Source organism: Camelus dromedarius, chromosome 23, assembly GCF_036321535.1.
Source record: "Camelus dromedarius isolate mCamDro1 chromosome 23, mCamDro1.pat, whole genome shotgun sequence".
Taxonomy (NCBI): Eukaryota; Metazoa; Chordata; class Mammalia; order Artiodactyla; family Camelidae; genus Camelus; species Camelus dromedarius.
This window is the reverse complement of record NC_087458.1, coordinates 11,212,127-11,229,936: the sequence shown is the minus strand read 5'-3', so window position 1 is coordinate 11,229,936 and position 17,810 is coordinate 11,212,127. Positions and strand designations below refer to the sequence as shown.

General features: G+C 61.2%; 11 non-coding genes across 11 annotated transcripts; 6 read left to right on the top strand and 5 right to left on the bottom strand.

Moving 5' to 3' along the window:
- Nucleotides 1-651: 651 nt before the first annotated feature.
- Nucleotides 652-734, bottom strand: TRNAL-CAG (transfer RNA leucine (anticodon CAG)). Its single transcript has one exon. It is a non-coding gene; the product is annotated as a tRNA-Leu (tRNA).
- Nucleotides 735-1,330: 596 nt separating this feature from the next.
- Nucleotides 1,331-1,402, top strand: TRNAD-GUC (transfer RNA aspartic acid (anticodon GUC)). The gene has a single exon. It is a non-coding gene; the product is annotated as a tRNA-Asp (tRNA).
- Nucleotides 1,403-2,112: 710 nt separating this feature from the next.
- Nucleotides 2,113-2,184, top strand: TRNAG-UCC (transfer RNA glycine (anticodon UCC)). Its single transcript has one exon. It is a non-coding gene; the product is annotated as a tRNA-Gly (tRNA).
- A 291-nt stretch (nucleotides 2,185-2,475) lies between these two features.
- On the top strand, nucleotides 2,476-2,547 carry TRNAE-CUC (transfer RNA glutamic acid (anticodon CUC)). Its single transcript has one exon. It is a non-coding gene; the product is annotated as a tRNA-Glu (tRNA).
- Nucleotides 2,548-7,847: 5,300 nt separating this feature from the next.
- TRNAG-GCC (transfer RNA glycine (anticodon GCC)) lies at nucleotides 7,848-7,918 on the bottom strand. Its single transcript has one exon. It is a non-coding gene; the product is annotated as a tRNA-Gly (tRNA).
- Nucleotides 7,919-8,974: 1,056 nt separating this feature from the next.
- Nucleotides 8,975-9,057, bottom strand: TRNAL-CAG (transfer RNA leucine (anticodon CAG)). The gene has a single exon. It is a non-coding gene; the product is annotated as a tRNA-Leu (tRNA).
- A 596-nt stretch (nucleotides 9,058-9,653) lies between these two features.
- TRNAD-GUC (transfer RNA aspartic acid (anticodon GUC)) lies at nucleotides 9,654-9,725 on the top strand. Its single transcript has one exon. It is a non-coding gene; the product is annotated as a tRNA-Asp (tRNA).
- Nucleotides 9,726-10,435: 710 nt separating this feature from the next.
- Nucleotides 10,436-10,507, top strand: TRNAG-UCC (transfer RNA glycine (anticodon UCC)). Its single transcript has one exon. It is a non-coding gene; the product is annotated as a tRNA-Gly (tRNA).
- A 291-nt stretch (nucleotides 10,508-10,798) lies between these two features.
- TRNAE-CUC (transfer RNA glutamic acid (anticodon CUC)) lies at nucleotides 10,799-10,870 on the top strand. Its single transcript has one exon. It is a non-coding gene; the product is annotated as a tRNA-Glu (tRNA).
- Nucleotides 10,871-16,178: 5,308 nt separating this feature from the next.
- Nucleotides 16,179-16,249, bottom strand: TRNAG-GCC (transfer RNA glycine (anticodon GCC)). Its single transcript has one exon. It is a non-coding gene; the product is annotated as a tRNA-Gly (tRNA).
- A 1,056-nt stretch (nucleotides 16,250-17,305) lies between these two features.
- Nucleotides 17,306-17,388, bottom strand: TRNAL-CAG (transfer RNA leucine (anticodon CAG)). The gene has a single exon. It is a non-coding gene; the product is annotated as a tRNA-Leu (tRNA).
- Nucleotides 17,389-17,810: the final 422 nt, after the last annotated feature.

Genomic DNA, 17,810 nt, shown 5'->3' with positions numbered 1-17,810 from the left:
TGGCTTTCTCGCTCGTGCCGGGCGTTGGCGGGCAGCAGGCTGGAGAGGGGATGGGAGCTCGGGCTGTGAGGAGACAGCGAGTGTGGGACATGGGCGCCTGGGAGCGCCGCCGCCGCCGCCGCCGCCGCGCCAATGACCAGCGCTGTCTGAGCCTGGCTTCTGCGCTCCTGCCGGCCGCTCTCCCGAAGGGTCCCGCTCCGGTGCGTTGGTCGTGAGGAGGAGCACTTTGGCCGAGTGGCTGCTGGCTCGTGGACAGCCGTCTGAGGGAGCGCGCCGGGGTGTGGCTGGGTCCGGCCGGGGCAGCGGCTTCTCGCGTGAACATGCGCTGTGGCGCCAAGGTGGGTGAAAGAAGTGCCGCGAAGGCCTGCACTGCGAAGGCGAGGAGGGCATGTGTCCTGAACGGCAGTTTCCAGAGGGTTCCCCCTGGGCTGTTTCCGTGAGGCCGGCGCACAGGACTGGGCAGGAAGAGCAGCTGTGGCTGAGGAGGTCCTGCGTGTGAGAGGCGTCGTGTGGGTGTCGCGTCGAGGGGGCCGGAGTCTGGGGAGCTGGCAAGAGTGCGAGGCAGGAACGGAGTGTGAGGCGGTAGGGTGTTGTCCAGGCCCGGGACGGGCCGGGTGCAGCATTTGTTGGGCGGGCCAAAAAAGGCTGGCTTGTCAGGAGTGGGATTCGAACCCACGCCTCCAGGGGAGACTGCGACCTGAACGCAGCGCCTTAGACCGCTCGGCCATCCTGACGGCGGGCCTGGGCGCGTCGCCGCTCGGCTGGCTGGGACCCGACGCGACGCGGACACCGATGCCCTTGGCCCGACGCGGTGCTCTGCGCCAGGGGGCGGCCGTCCGGCTGCGCGACGGACCGGGCGCGCGCCGGCCAACGGGGCAGCGAGGCCAGCCGTCGCGCCCGGCTCCGCCGCCGCCGCCCCCTCGCCCACCCCTGGCCCGGGACCCAGCCGTGTGCCGCGTCCGGCCAGCTTCTGCCGCCGGCCGCGCCCACCCCTCCGCCTCTTCTCCCGGGACGTGGCACGGCGAGCGCCCACCTCCTCCTCACAGCCTTGCTTGAGCTCTCCGGCCCCCTCGGGCCCCCTCCTCCCGGCGCGATCCTGGCGTCGGGGGCTATAGGCAGCGCGCACTGGGAGTTTCCAGCGCCACGCGGATCCGTGTCCCTGGCGGGGTCCCGGGCTGCCTCCTTGCATGACGCGTTTGGTGTGGTGTCGGGTCGGGTCGGGTCGGGTCGGGCACGTGGCGGGCGCCCGTGGTGGGCAGAGGGCCGAGGGCAGGGGGTAGGCGACTGCAGGCAGCCGGAGAGCAGTCGGGCGCCCGCGTGGCCGCCGCCGTCCTCGTTAGTATAGTGGTGAGTATCCCCGCCTGTCACGCGGGAGACCGGGGTTCGATTCCCCGACGGGGAGGCCACACGCCCCTTTTTGGTGGCTGGCGCCGCTCTCTGTCCAGCCGCCTGGCCCCAACGGCCCTTCTTCTCGTCCCTCCGCCCTCCAGCGGGGCCTGCCCACCCTCGACCGCCTCCAGCCCTCCACCCCTGCAACCCCTTGCCCGTCCTCCTCGCCGGGCGCTCGGGCGCCACGGCCGAGCGAGGGCCTCCTCTCGACCCCACAAGCGCCCGACGACATTGCGGCCCGCCCACAGTGGCTGCCGCAGTGGGCTCCTTGCGACGCGACGCACACCTGCACAGCTTCACGGCTGCCGGGACGGGTGTGGGGCGGATGAGTCCCGTCCCCTTTCGGTGCCGGGGAGTGGCCTCGCCCAACAGCCGTTGGAGAAGGGCTTTGGCGAGCGGGGAACCAGAGGTGGCGTGCCCGCGGAGGGGTCGGGCCGCGGCGTGCAGCCGAGGGCCCGGCAGCAGCAAGGCAGCGACAGCGCGCCCCCACCCCGCCCCCCGCCCCAGAAGCGTTCGGGCCGGGGGCGAGGGCAGCTGCGTAGGGCTGGAGCGCTTGAGGCGCCCGGGGCGGCCGACGGTGGCGCCTGACGCAGCGCAGAGCTGCTGGCGGACGGGGCGTCGGGGCCGGGCTGCGCCCGGCCGCCGCAGGGGCAGCGGCGGCGGCGGCGAGACCGCGCTCCGGCGAGCCCGGGGCCGGCGTGTCGGGGCGGCCCGGGCTGTGCAGCGTTGGTGGTATAGTGGTGAGCATAGCTGCCTTCCAAGCAGTTGACCCGGGTTCGATTCCCGGCCAACGCAGCGGGCCCATCTTTTGCCGAGCTCCACGGCCGGCCCTCCCGCCCGGGGCCCGTGAGGGAGAGCTGGGAGCTGGGCGCAGAAAAGAGGGAGCTAGGTGGCCTGCGGCTTCTCGCGCGTGTGCGGGAAGGAGGCGCGCAGTGTTTTGAGGGTGCCAGCAAGCAGGAAGAACGCTAGGGCACGTGGCTTGCCAGGGGCGGAGGGCGGCTGGACGTGGAAAGGCCGGGCCTTGGCGCCAAGGCAGCGCCCAGTGGCTGGGTCGAGCAGAGGCAGGCCCGACGCGGAGCCCGACGCTCCCTGGTGGTCTAGTGGTTAGGATTCGGCGCTCTCACCGCCGCGGCCCGGGTTCGATTCCCGGTCAGGGAAGCATTTCTTCTTCCTCTCCGCCTACCAACCTCCCCAGCGCGTCCACAAACACTCCGCCCCCACCCCACCACCACCCCCCTTTTAGCCCACGCGCCAAGCCAACTCGTCCGCTCCTTCTCCCCCGCCCCGTGACCTCAGCGCCCCGACAAGAGCCACCCGGTACCCTCCACCTGCAGCCCCAGGCCCTGGCGTGCAACCTCCACCCTCGTGCCCCGCCAAAACTTTCGGCCTCGCGCGCCCACCCACTCGAGGCCTTCGGCGACGACTCCTGCTCCGACGCTTGCCCCAGCCCCAAACACGACTGGCCGGCGCAGCCGTGGCCACGAGCGTGCTTGGACTCTCAAGCGCGGCACTGCTTCCGCCACCACAATCCTCGCGGCTGACAAGCCACCCTCTCTTCCCAGCTCAGGCGGTGGTGCTGCTGCTTGTGCTGGTGGTGCTGCTGGTGCTGCTGGTGCTGCTGGTGACGGTGCTGGTGGCCGTGGTGGACAGGGTGCTGGCGATGGCGCTGCAGGTTGTGGCGGCGGCGGCGGTGGTGGTGGTTGGCGGCATCACTGGTGGCCGCGTCGACGGAAAGCGGAAGGCGCGGGAGAGGGCCCTCCGTCTCCAAGTTGGGCCACTTGCCGGGACTGGCCGTCCCTTACGTCTCCTTTCAAGCCAGCGACCAGTCCCGATGGCTTACCTGCTGCGTGCCAGCTCCTGGGCTGCCCTCGAAGCCCGTGGGCCTGTCGTTGGCCTTCAAGGACGCGGGGGTCTTGAACCGCGCAGGGGAGCAGACAGGCTGCCGGGAGGCGGAGGTGTGAAAAGGAACCTGGCCACGTGCTTGTAGTTGGTCGAAAGGGCAGTGGAGGTGAGAAAGCAGGCAGAAACCGGATGCCGCCCGGGAAACTTTAGCTATGCAAGTGGCAGGGTGTGGAGACAGATGCGTGGCAGGGTGGACTACCAGCCAACATGGTATTCGGATTGCATTACCGGTACTCTCAGTCCTGTCACAGAGAGGCAAGAACGTTACCGACGATACCTCCCCCTCCACTAACAGCAAACACACACACACACACGCACACGCGCGCGCGCACACACACACACACACACACATACACACACACCAGAGTCACACACACACACACACACACACACATGCACCCCTCACCTGGCTATGACTTCTAATATTCCCCATTCCCACGTTACTATCTATTATTGGATGGACTCCATCCCTCTCTTCAGCCTGTCTTCACCTTCTCCTATGGATTCTGGCCATGGTGAATCACCGACCTCGGTCTCCTCTCAGGCCAGGCTTGGGCGCGTCTGTCAGCAAAGGGTTTGGTGTGCGGTTCACAGCTTGTTTCCTTCAGAGGCAGAGTGGACAGCCGATGAGCTGCAGCGTTTGGCGGCAGCAGTATAGTCGCTGGATTTAGACCAAGCCGGTTCCCCTGTGGAAGGGAGCCCCTGTCGGCATATGGGTGCATCCCATCACCGCAGGCGCTTTTGTCAACGCCCTTGTGGGTGTGTTCGGGGTGAGTGTGGGTGGGCGAGAGTACGGGGTGAAGGTGTTTGTCGCCGTGGTTGGGGGCCACACCACGAGGCTTAGGGAACGGAGCCAGACGACCCCATAGAGAAGGGCCGGCCTTGAGCCTCGGGTTGGGAGGTGGCAGGACGAGTCCAGGGCACTGGGTGGAGCGCAGGTGCGAAGGAGAGGAGTGGGGCTTGCGGGGAACTGGCTAGGAGAGTAGTTGGCCACTCAGGCAGGGGCTCTGCCGAAGCTTGGGCCCGCGGTTGCCCTTGGCCCCCCAATTGCGTGCGGTGTGCGGGTGGGTCCGATGTAGGGAAGAGGGTGGCCATGGAGTAGGAGTGGGTCTGAGGAGCCCGTGGGAGGCCAGGAGTGGCGGAAGTGAGTCTTCTGCACCGGATGTGTGAGAGAGGGGCTGGGGAACTAGGGGCTGGTGGCGGGTAGAGGGGAGCGAGCCTGGAGTCTTCGAGGAAGGGCAGATAGCAAGCAGGGGGGGTGAGTGGGCTGTGGTACGAGGACGATGGTGGGAGAGGACCCCAGCGGGGCGGTGGGTGAGAGGGCGAGACAGGTGGGCTGTGCTTTGAGGTGGTCAGGCTAACCAGGGGGCTGGGGCTGGGGCAGCAGTGTAGGAAGCAGGCAAGGGAAGGAGAGAAACAAGGATAGGAGTCAGAGTCTAGGCGAGGTCTGAATTGAGTGGGGCATTCTACAGCCCCAGAAACGAAGGTAACCTCTCATCAGGAAACACCTTCAATCCGCCAAGTCTCAGGTCTGTGTGTGTGTGTGTGTGTGTGTGTGTGTGTGTGTGTGTGTGTGTGTGTGTGGCGGGGTGTGTGGTGGCGTGTGGAGCTTAGGGGATGTGGTTGGGGAGAGTGGCATGTGAGGATGAGGTCGAGAAGTAAAGAGGCTTCAAAGGAGAGTTACCATATGATCCAGCAACCCCACTGCAGGGTATAGATGTGGGAAAGATGAAATCTCCGCTTCGAAAATATACAAGTACCGCACCCCTCCTCCACGTTCCTAGCAACACTATTTGCAATAGCTGAGACCCGGGATGAACCCAAAGTCCCATGAGTGGACGAAGGATCTAAAAGGATGCGTTGCATAAATATACCGTAGAATATCACTCAGCCATAAAGGAGGATGGAATATTGTCATTTGAGGCCACATGGATGGAACTAGAGTCCATCAAATTACGTGAAGTAAGTCAGACTGAGAAATATAAATATTATATAATATCACTTCCGGGTGGAATCTAAAACATAATAGACATGAATCTATGGACAAAACAGAAACACACTCCACAGACATCGAAAACCAACTGACGGTTATGCGAGGGGAAAGGGAAGGCTGGAGGGATCAGTTAGGAGTGTGGGATTAACAGATACACGCTACTGTGTATAAAATAGAGAAGCAACACGGACTTGCGGAATAACAGGGAACGATCTGCAATGTCTTGGAATAACCTATGAAGGAAACTAATCTGAAAATACAATATACATACAAACCGAACGACTGTGCTGTACACCCGACCTAATACAGGACTGGAAATCAACTACACTTCAACGACAACGACAACAACAATGAAGGCACCAAAGGAGAGCTACCATATGATCCAGCAACCCCACTGCTGGGTACCTACGTGGGAAAGATGAAACCTCTACTTCGAAAGGTTACATGCACCGCCCCCCTCCTCAAGGACTTCTTAGCAGCACTATTTGCAATAGCCGAGACCCAGAATGAACCCAAGGGCCCATGAGTGGACGGTGGACTTAAGAAGATGTGCTGTAGAAACCTACCATCGCATATTACTCAGCCCCAATGGACGATGAAATACTGTCATTCGCAGCCACATGAATGGACCTAGAGTCTATCACACTGTGTGAAGAAAGGCAGATATAGAGCAAGATAAATATTATATGATATCGAATTCCAGGTGGAATCTAATACATAATTGACATTTGTCTATGTACAAAATAGAAAAACACTCTGCAGACATCGATAACCAAGTGACGGGTATGCATGTGGAAAGGGAAAATTGGAGGTATCAGTTAGGAGTATGTGTTTAACAGATACACGCTACTGTGTACAAAATAGAGAAGCAACACGGACTTGCTGAATAACACAGGGAACGATACTTCAATGTCCTGGAATACCCTATAATGGAAAATAATCTGTAAATACAGTATACATTCTAAACCGAATCACTTTGCTGTGTACTTGAAACTAATACGGTCTTAGAAATCAACTACACTTCAACGACAATGAAAACAACAATGAAGGCACCAATGGAGAGTTACCATATGATCCAGCCGTCCCCATCCTGAGTATGTATGCGGAAAAGACAAAACCTCTAATTGGGAAAGATACGTACACCTCAATGTTCATAGCAGCACCGTGGGCCATAGCCATGACAGGGGAAAAAATCCCAGGTGTCATTCCGTGGATGATTGGCTTAAGGAAATTTGAGATATAGATAGGTAGAGAGAGAGATAGAAAGATAGAGAGATCGATCGATAGATATCGATAGAAAAACAGATAAGAGAGAGAGAGATTTTCAATGTATTAAAATCAATCTCATGGAATATTACTCAGCCATAAAAAGCATGAGAGCTTGTCATTTGCAGTAACACGGATGGATCTAGCTAGCACCGAACCTCGTATAATAAGTCAGACAGAAGGACCAAAATACATATATGTGGAATCCAAACAATAGTACAAGTTAACCTCTGTGCAAAACAGGAACAGATTGACAGATAGAGAGAACAGCCTTACTGTTACCCAAGGGGAACGTGTACGCGAGGGATCAATTAGGAGCTGGTATTAGCGGGTACGAATAACAGGATTTATGGCACAGCACCGAGAATTATATTCAACGTCTCGTAATTACCTGTAACGGAAAGTAACGATCTATATGCGTATATATACACATGTATAGAAAAGATAATCAGTTTACTGTACCCCTGAAAATAACACAATAATGTAAATCAACTATACTTCTATTAAAATGAAAATTCAAAAATATAAAAATTAAAAATGAGGCCAAACGGACACACGCAAGGGCAGTACCCTTGACAAAGTAGGATTTGATGGTGCTGGGGGGTGGTGTCGCTAGGTGGGGTGCCAGTGGTGGGAGGAGGGCTTCAGGGGAGGGGGTGGTGTTTGTTGTTGGGGTGTTGGTGGTGATGGTGGTTTTAGTGGTGGGGGAGCGGGCGGGTGTTCGAAAAATATTTCGGCTGAGGGACGTAAAGTGAACATAGAGTGCACTCTGCCCTGATATTGTGGAATTCCTCTTTGGAATTCCTCGTGCAGGATAACGCTTTGGGGACACTCCTGGGGAGTGCAATGTAGCCCTCCCAGGGGCGGCAGCTTTTCGGTTCCTGGTTGAGCAAACACTGTGTAACTTTCCGAGTGTGGGGAGAGTGAGGCAGAGAGCGGGGAAGCGCGGTGAAACGTGAAGAGGTGGGGCGAGCGGGTGCCAGTGTAGGGTATTCCTTCCAGTGCACCGTGTGACCCCAGCGGGATCAGGGTAAGAAAGAGAAAAGGGACAAGGAAGGTGTGTGGGCGCGAGAGTGGCTGAGCCCGCAAGGCGTCAGGTCACGGAGGCTTGGCTCTCGGGGTTGGGGTTTTCGTCCCACGGAGGGTAGGGGGCGCCGGCGTGGGCAGGACAGGAGAGGGAAGGTGCGGCGGTGGGCTGCGGGTGGGAGCATGCTGTGGTAGGACAGGTGCCTTGAGCGTGGGAGAGGGGAAGCCTAGCTCCGCTGTGGGCTGCGGGACCAAAAGGGGACTGGGTCGCTGCATGGGCCGGGAATCGAACCCGGGCCTCCCGCGTGGCAGGCGAGAATTCTACCACTGAACCACCCATGCACCGATGGCCGCCGCCGCCCGACGCCGCCCCAGCGGCGCTCGCCGCCAACCGCCAGACACTGGTGGCTCGCTGCTCGCCCATGGACATCCGCTCCATGTGAGCAGGAGGCGGTGAGTGACCTGAAGGAGAGGCTCCGGGGGAACGGGGAGGACCCCCAGGGCACGGCGCGGTCGGAGGGAAGGAGGGACGCAGGGACGGAGGCGGACTCGGCCCAACCTGCGCTTCCGAATCTGCCGTCCAGGGCCGCCGCCAGACTGTCAGTGTCGCCGGAGGAAGCCAGGAACCGGACCCAGCCTGGCCTGCGCCCGAATTCCAGTCAGGGCAGGCGACGCGTGGCAGGTGCGGCTGAGCTCCGACGCTCCTCACAGCGACCGCCGGCCCTGGCCCAAAGTCCCTCTGGCGCCTGGCTTTCTCGCTCGTGCCGGGCGTTGGCGGGCAGCAGGCTGGAGAGGGGATGGGAGCTCGGGCTGTGAGGAGACAGCGAGTGTGGGACATGGGCGCCTGGGAGCGCCGCCGCCGCCGCCGCCGCCGCGCCAATGACCAGCGCTGTCTGAGCCTGGCTTCTGCGCTCCTGCCGGCCGCTCTCCCGAAGGGTCCCGCTCCGGTGCGTTGGTCGTGAGGAGGAGCACTTTGGCCGAGTGGCTGCTGGCTCGTGGACAGCCGTCTGAGGGAGCGCGCCGGGGTGTGGCTGGGTCCGGCCGGGGCAGCGGCTTCTCGCGTGAACATGCGCTGTGGCGCCAAGGTGGGTGAAAGAAGTGCCGCGAAGGCCTGCACTGCGAAGGCGAGGAGGGCGTGTGTCCTGAACGGCAGTTTCCAGAGGGTTCCCCCTGGGCTGTTTCCGTGAGGCCGGCGCACAGGACTGGGCAGGAAGAGCAGCTGTGGCTGAGGAGGTCCTGCGTGTGAGAGGCGTCGTGTGGGTGTCGCGTCGAGGGGGCCGGAGTCTGGGGAGCTGGCAAGAGTGCGAGGCAGGAACGGAGTGTGAGGCGGTAGGGTGTTGTCCAGGCCCGGGACGGGCCGGGTGCAGCATTTGTTGGGCGGGCCAAAAAAGGCTGGCTTGTCAGGAGTGGGATTCGAACCCACGCCTCCAGGGGAGACTGCGACCTGAACGCAGCGCCTTAGACCGCTCGGCCATCCTGACGGCGGGCCTGGGCGCGTCGCCGCTCGGCTGGCTGGGACCCGACGCGACGCGGACACCGATGCCCTTGGCCCGACGCGGTGCTCTGCGCCAGGGGGCGGCCGTCCGGCTGCGCGACGGACCGGGCGCGCGCCGGCCAACGGGGCAGCGAGGCCAGCCGTCGCGCCCGGCTCCGCCGCCGCCGCCCCCTCGCCCACCCCTGGCCCGGGACCCAGCCGTGTGCCGCGTCCGGCCAGCTTCTGCCGCCGGCCGCGCCCACCCCTCCGCCTCTTCTCCCGGGACGTGGCACGGCGAGCGCCCACCTCCTCCTCACAGCCTTGCTTGAGCTCTCCGGCCCCCTCGGGCCCCCTCCTCCCGGCGCGATCCTGGCGTCGGGGGCTATAGGCAGCGCGCACTGGGAGTTTCCAGCGCCACGCGGATCCGTGTCCCTGGCGGGGTCCCGGGCTGCCTCCTTGCATGACGCGTTTGGTGTGGTGTCGGGTCGGGTCGGGTCGGGTCGGGCACGTGGCGGGCGCCCGTGGTGGGCAGAGGGCCGAGGGCAGGGGGTAGGCGACTGCAGGCAGCCGGAGAGCAGTCGGGCGCCCGCGTGGCCGCCGCCGTCCTCGTTAGTATAGTGGTGAGTATCCCCGCCTGTCACGCGGGAGACCGGGGTTCGATTCCCCGACGGGGAGGCCACACGCCCCTTTTTGGTGGCTGGCGCCGCTCTCTGTCCAGCCGCCTGGCCCCAACGGCCCTTCTTCTCGTCCCTCCGCCCTCCAGCGGGGCCTGCCCACCCTCGACCGCCTCCAGCCCTCCACCCCTGCAACCCCTTGCCCGTCCTCCTCGCCGGGCGCTCGGGCGCCACGGCCGAGCGAGGGCCTCCTCTCGACCCCACAAGCGCCCGACGACATTGCGGCCCGCCCACAGTGGCTGCCGCAGTGGGCTCCTTGCGACGCGACGCACACCTGCACAGCTTCACGGCTGCCGGGACGGGTGTGGGGCGGATGAGTCCCGTCCCCTTTCGGTGCCGGGGAGTGGCCTCGCCCAACAGCCGTTGGAGAAGGGCTTTGGCGAGCGGGGAACCAGAGGTGGCGTGCCCGCGGAGGGGTCGGGCCGCGGCGTGCAGCCGAGGGCCCGGCAGCAGCAAGGCAGCGACAGCGCGCCCCCACCCCGCCCCCCGCCCCAGAAGCGTTCGGGCCGGGGGCGAGGGCAGCTGCGTAGGGCTGGAGCGCTTGAGGCGCCCGGGGCGGCCGACGGTGGCGCCTGACGCAGCGCAGAGCTGCTGGCGGACGGGGCGTCGGGGCCGGGCTGCGCCCGGCCGCCGCAGGGGCAGCGGCGGCGGCGGCGAGACCGCGCTCCGGCGAGCCCGGGGCCGGCGTGTCGGGGCGGCCCGGGCTGTGCAGCGTTGGTGGTATAGTGGTGAGCATAGCTGCCTTCCAAGCAGTTGACCCGGGTTCGATTCCCGGCCAACGCAGCGGGCCCATCTTTTGCCGAGCTCCACGGCCGGCCCTCCCGCCCGGGGCCCGTGAGGGAGAGCTGGGAGCTGGGCGCAGAAAAGAGGGAGCTAGGTGGCCTGCGGCTTCTCGCGCGTGTGCGGGAAGGAGGCGCGCAGTGTTTTGAGGGTGCCAGCAAGCAGGAAGAACGCTAGGGCACGTGGCTTGCCAGGGGCGGAGGGCGGCTGGACGTGGAAAGGCCGGGCCTTGGCGCCAAGGCAGCGCCCAGTGGCTGGGTCGAGCAGAGGCAGGCCCGACGCGGAGCCCGACGCTCCCTGGTGGTCTAGTGGTTAGGATTCGGCGCTCTCACCGCCGCGGCCCGGGTTCGATTCCCGGTCAGGGAAGCATTTCTTCTTCCTCTCCGCCTACCAACCTCCCCAGCGCGTCCACAAACACTCCGCCCCCACCCCACCACCACCCCCCTTTTAGCCCACGCGCCAAGCCAACTCGTCCGCTCCTTCTCCCCCGCCCCGTGACCTCAGCGCCCCGACAAGAGCCACCCGGTACCCTCCACCTGCAGCCCCAGGCCCTGGCGTGCAACCTCCACCCTCGTGCCCCGCCAAAACTTTCGGCCTCGCGCGCCCACCCACTCGAGGCCTTCGGCGACGACTCCTGCTCCGACGCTTGCCCCAGCCCCAAACACGACTGGCCGGCGCAGCCGTGGCCACGAGCGTGCTTGGACTCTCAAGCGGCACTGCTTCCGCCACCACAATCCTCGCGGCTGACAAGCCACCCTCTCTTCCCAGCTCAGGCGGTGGTGCTGCTGCTTGTGCTGGTGGTGCTGCTGGTGCTGCTGGTGCTGCTGGTGACGGTGCTGGTGGCCGTGGTGGACAGGGTGCTGGCGATGGCGCTGCAGGTTGTGGCGGCGGCGGCGGTGGTGGTGGTTGGCGGCATCACTGGTGGCCGCGTCGACGGAAAGCGGAAGGCGCGGGAGAGGGCCCTCCGTCTCCAAGTTGGGCCACTTGCCGGGACTGGCCGTCCCTTACGTCTCCTTTCAAGCCAGCGACCAGTCCCGATGGCTTACCTGCTGCGTGCCAGCTCCTGGGCTGCCCTCGAAGCCCGTGGGCCTGTCGTTGGCCTTCAAGGACGCGGGGGTCTTGAACCGCGCAGGGGAGCAGACAGGCTGCCGGGAGGCGGAGGTGTGAAAAGGAACCTGGCCACGTGCTTGTAGTTGGTCGAAAGGGCAGTGGAGGTGAGAAAGCAGGCAGAAACCGGATGCCGCCCGGGAAACTTTAGCTATGCAAGTGGCAGGGTGTGGAGACAGATGCGTGGCAGGGTGGACTACCAGCCAACATGGTATTCGGATTGCATTACCGGTACTCTCAGTCCTGTCACAGAGAGGCAAGAACGTTACCGACGATACCTCCCCCTCCACTAACAGCAAACACACACACACACACACACACGCACACGCGCGCGCACACACACACACACACACATACACACACACCAGAGTCACACACACACACACACACACACACACACATGCACCCCTCACCTGGCTATGACTTCTAATATTCCCCATTCCCACGTTACTATCTATTATTGGATGGACTCCATCCCTCTCTTCAGCCTGTCTTCACCTTCTCCTATGGATTCTGGCCATGGTGAATCACCGACCTCGGTCTCCTCTCAGGCCAGGCTTGGGCGCGTCTGTCAGCAAAGGGTTTGGTGTGCGGTTCACAGCTTGTTTCCTTCAGAGGCAGAGTGGACAGCCGATGAGCTGCAGCGTTTGGCGGCAGCAGTATAGTCGCTGGATTTAGACCAAGCCGGTTCCCCTGTGGAAGGGAGCCCCTGTCGGCATATGGGTGCATCCCATCACCGCAGGCGCTTTTGTCAACGCCCTTGTGGGTGTGTTCGGGGTGAGTGTGGGTGGGCGAGAGTACGGGGTGAAGGTGTTTGTCGCCGTGGTTGGGGGCCACACCACGAGGCTTAGGGAACGGAGCCAGACGACCCCATAGAGAAGGGCCGGCCTTGAGCCTCGGGTTGGGAGGTGGCAGGACGAGTCCAGGGCACTGGGTGGAGCGCAGGTGCGAAGGAGAGGAGTGGGGCTTGCGGGGAACTGGCTAGGAGAGTAGTTGGCCACTCAGGCAGGGGCTCTGCCGAAGCTTGGGCCCGCGGTTGCCCTTGGCCCCCCAATTGCGTGCGGTGTGCGGGTGGGTCCGATGTAGGGAAGAGGGTGGCCATGGAGTAGGAGTGGGTCTGAGGAGCCCGTGGGAGGCCAGGAGTGGCGGAAGTGAGTCTTCTGCACCGGATGTGTGAGAGAGGGGCTGGGGAACTAGGGGCTGGTGGCGGGTAGAGGGGAGCGAGCCTGGAGTCTTCGAGGAAGGGCAGATAGCAAGCAGGGGGGGTGAGTGGGCTGTGGTACGAGGACGATGGTGGGAGAGGACCCCAGCGGGGCGGTGGGTGAGAGGGCGAGACAGGTGGGCTGTGCTTTGAGGTGGTCAGGCTAACCAGGGGGCTGGGGCTGGGGCAGCAGTGTAGGAAGCAGGCAAGGGAAGGAGAGAAACAAGGATAGGAGTCAGAGTCTAGGCGAGGTCTGAATTGAGTGGGGCATTCTACAGCCCCAGAAACGAAGGTAACCTCTCATCAGGAAACACCTTCAATCCGCCAAGTCTCAGGTCTGTGTGTGTGTGTGTGTGTGTGTGTGTGTGTGTGTGTGTGTGTGTGTGTGTGTGTGGCGGGGTGTGTGGTGGCGTGTGGAGCTTAGGGGATGTGGTTGGGGAGAGTGGCATGTGAGGATGAGGTCGAGAAGTAAAGAGGCTTCAAAGGAGAGTTACCATATGATCCAGCAACCCCACTGCAGGGTATAGATGTGGGAAAGATGAAATCTCCGCTTCGAAAATATACAAGTACCGCACCCCTCCTCCACGTTCCTAGCAACACTATTTGCAATAGCTGAGACCCGGGATGAACCCAAAGTCCCATGAGTGGACGAAGGATCTAAAAGGATGCGTTGCATAAATATACCGTAGAATATCACTCAGCCATAAAGGAGGATGGAATATTGTCATTTGAGGCCACATGGATGGAACTAGAGTCCATCAAATTACGTGAAGTAAGTCAGACTGAGAAATATAAATATTATATAATATCACTTCCGGGTGGAATCTAAAACATAATAGACATGAATCTATGGACAAAACAGAAACACACTCCACAGACATCGAAAACCAACTGACGGTTATGCGAGGGGAAAGGGAAGGCTGGAGGGATCAGTTAGGAGTGTGGGATTAACAGATACACGCTACTGTGTATAAAATAGAGAAGCAACACGGACTTGCGGAATAACAGGGAACGATCTGCAATGTCTTGGAATAACCTATGAAGGAAACTAATCTGAAAATACAATATACATACAAACCGAACGACTGTGCTGTACACCCGACCTAATACAGGACTGGAAATCAACTACACTTCAACGACAACGACAACAACAATGAAGGCACCAAAGGAGAGCTACCATATGATCCAGCAACCCCACTGCTGGGTACCTACGTGGGAAAGATGAAACCTCTACTTCGAAAGGTTACATGCACCGCCCCCCTCCTCAAGGACTTCTTAGCAGCACTATTTGCAATAGCCGAGACCCAGAATGAACCCAAGGGCCCATGAGTGGACGGTGGACTTAAGAAGATGTGCTGTAGAAACCTACCATCGCATATTACTCAGCCCCAATGGACGATGAAATACTGTCATTCGCAGCCACATGAATGGACCTAGAGTCTATCACACTGTGTGAAGAAAGGCAGATATAGAGCAAGATAAATATTATATGATATCGAATTCCAGGTGGAATCTAATACATAATTGACATTTGTCTATGTACAAAATAGAAAAACACTCTGCAGACATCGATAACCAAGTGACGGGTATGCATGTGGAAAGGGAAAATTGGAGGTATCAGTTAGGAGTATGTGTTTAACAGATACACGCTACTGTGTACAAAATAGAGAAGCAACACGGACTTGCTGAATAACACAGGGAACGATACTTCAATGTCCTGGAATACCCTATAATGGAAAATAATCTGTAAATACAGTATACATTCTAAACCGAATCACTTTGCTGTGTACTTGAAACTAATACGGTCTTAGAAATCAACTACACTTCAACGACAATGAAAACAACAATGAAGGCACCAATGGAGAGTTACCATATGATCCAGCCGTCCCCATCCTGAGTATGTATGCGGAAAAGACAAAACCTCTAATTGGGAAAGATACGTACACCTCAATGTTCATAGCAGCACCGTGGGCCATAGCCATGACAGGGGAAAAAATCCCAGGTGTCATTCCGTGGATGATTGGCTTAAGGAAATTTGAGATATAGATAGGTAGAGAGAGAGATAGAAAGATAGAGAGATCGATCGATAGATATCGATAGAAAAACAGATAAGAGAGAGAGAGATTTTCAATGTATTAAAATCAATCTCATGGAATATTACTCAGCCATAAAAAGCATGAGAGCTTGTCATTTGCAGTAACACGGATGGATCTAGCTAGCACCGAACCTCGTATAATAAGTCAGACAGAAGGACCAAAATACATATATGTGGAATCCAAACAATAGTACAAGTTAACCTCTGTGCAAAACAGGAACAGATTGACAGATAGAGAGAACAGCCTTACTGTTACCCAAGGGGAACGTGTACGCGAGGGATCAATTAGGAGCTGGTATTAGCGGGTACGAATAACAGGATTTATGGCACAGCACCGAGAATTATATTCAACGTCTCGTAATTACCTGTAACGGAAAGTAACGATCTATATGCGTATATATACACATGTATAGAAAAGATAATCAGTTTACTGTACCCCTGAAAATAACACAATAATGTAAATCAACTATACTTCTATTAAAATGAAAATTCAAAAATATAAAAATTAAAAATGAGGCCAAACGGACACACGCAAGGGCAGTACCCTTGACAAAGTAGGATTTGATGGTGCTGGGGGGTGGTGTCGCTAGGTGGGGTGCCAGTGGTGGGAGGAGGGCTTCAGGGGAGGGGGTGGTGTTTGTTGTTGGGGTGTTGGTGGTGATGGTGGTTTTAGTGGTGGGGGAGCGGGCGGGTGTTCGAAAAATATTTCGGCTGAGGGACGTAAAGTGAACATAGAGTGCACTCTGCCCTGATATTGTGGAATTCCTCTTTGGAATTCCTCGTGCAGGATAACGCTTTGGGGACACTCCTGGGGAGTGCAATGTAGCCCTCCCAGGGGCGGCAGCTTTTCGGTTCCTGGTTGAGCAAACACTGTGTAACTTTCCGAGTGTGGGGAGAGTGAGGCAGAGAGCGGGGAAGCGCGGTGAAACGTGAAGAGGTGGGGCGAGCGGGTGCCAGTGTAGGGTATTCCTTCCAGTGCACCGTGTGACCCCAGCGGGATCAGGGTAAGAAAGAGAAAAGGGACAAGGAAGGTGTGTGGGCGCGAGAGTGGCTGAGCCCGCAAGGCGTCAGGTCACGGAGGCTTGGCTCTCGGGGTTGGGGTTTTCGTCCCACGGAGGGTAGGGGGCGCCGGCGTGGGCAGGACAGGAGAGGGAAGGTGCGGCGGTGGGCTGCGGGTGGGAGCATGCTGTGGTAGGACAGGTGCCTTGAGCGTGGGAGAGGGGAAGCCTAGCTCCGCTGTGGGCTGCGGGACCAAAAGGGGACTGGGTCGCTGCATGGGCCGGGAATCGAACCCGGGCCTCCCGCGTGGCAGGCGAGAATTCTACCACTGAACCACCCATGCACCGATGGCCGCCGCCGCCCGACGCCGCCCCAGCGGCGCTCGCCGCCAACCGCCAGACACTGGTGGCTCGCTGCTCGCCCATGGACATCCGCTCCATGTGAGCAGGAGGCGGTGAGTGACCTGAAGGAGAGGCTCCGGGGGAACGGGGAGGACCCCCAGGGCACGGCGCGGTCGGAGGGAAGGAGGGACGCAGGGACGGAGGCGGACTCGGCCCAACCTGCGCTTCCGAATCTGCCGTCCAGGGCCGCCGCCAGACTGTCAGTGTCGCCGGAGGAAGCCAGGAACCGGACCCAGCCTGGCCTGCGCCCGAATTCCAGTCAGGGCAGGCGACGCGTGGCAGGTGCGGCTGAGCTCCGACGCTCCTCACAGCGACCGCCGGCCCTGGCCCAAAGTCCCTCTGGCGCCTGGCTTTCTCGCTCGTGCCGGGCGTTGGCGGGCAGCAGGCTGGAGAGGGGATGGGAGCTCGGGCTGTGAGGAGACAGCGAGTGTGGGACATGGGCGCCTGGGAGCGCCGCCGCCGCCGCCGCCGCCGCGCCAATGACCAGCGCTGTCTGAGCCTGGCTTCTGCGCTCCTGCCGGCCGCTCTCCCGAAGGGTCCCGCTCCGGTGCGTTGGTCGTGAGGAGGAGCACTTTGGCCGAGTGGCTGCTGGCTCGTGGACAGCCGTCTGAGGGAGCGCGCCGGGGTGTGGCTGGGTCCGGCCGGGGCAGCGGCTTCTCGCGTGAACATGCGCTGTGGCGCCAAGGTGGGTGAAAGAAGTGCCGCGAAGGCCTGCACTGCGAAGGCGAGGAGGGCGTGTGTCCTGAACGGCAGTTTCCAGAGGGTTCCCCCTGGGCTGTTTCCGTGAGGCCGGCGCACAGGACTGGGCAGGAAGAGCAGCTGTGGCTGAGGAGGTCCTGCGTGTGAGAGGCGTCGTGTGGGTGTCGCGTCGAGGGGGCCGGAGTCTGGGGAGCTGGCAAGAGTGCGAGGCAGGAACGGAGTGTGAGGCGGTAGGGTGTTGTCCAGGCCCGGGACGGGCCGGGTGCAGCATTTGTTGGGCGGGCCAAAAAAGGCTGGCTTGTCAGGAGTGGGATTCGAACCCACGCCTCCAGGGGAGACTGCGACCTGAACGCAGCGCCTTAGACCGCTCGGCCATCCTGACGGCGGGCCTGGGCGCGTCGCCGCTCGGCTGGCTGGGACCCGACGCGACGCGGACACCGATGCCCTTGGCCCGACGCGGTGCTCTGCGCCAGGGGGCGGCCGTCCGGCTGCGCGACGGACCGGGCGCGCGCCGGCCAACGGGGCAGCGAGGCCAGCCGTCGCGCCCGGCTCCGCCGCCGCCGCCCCCTCGCCCACCCCTGGCCCGGGACCCAGCCGTGTGCCGCGTCCGGCCAGCTTCTGCCGCCGGCCGCGCCCACCCCTCCGCCTCTTCTCCCGGGACGTGGCACGGCGAGCGCCCACCTCCTCCTCACAGCCTTGCTTGAGCTCTCCGGCCCCCTCGGGCCCCCTCCTCCCGGCGCGATCCTGGCGTCGGGGGCTATAGGCAGCGCGCACTGGGAGTTTCCAGCGCCACGCGGATCCGTG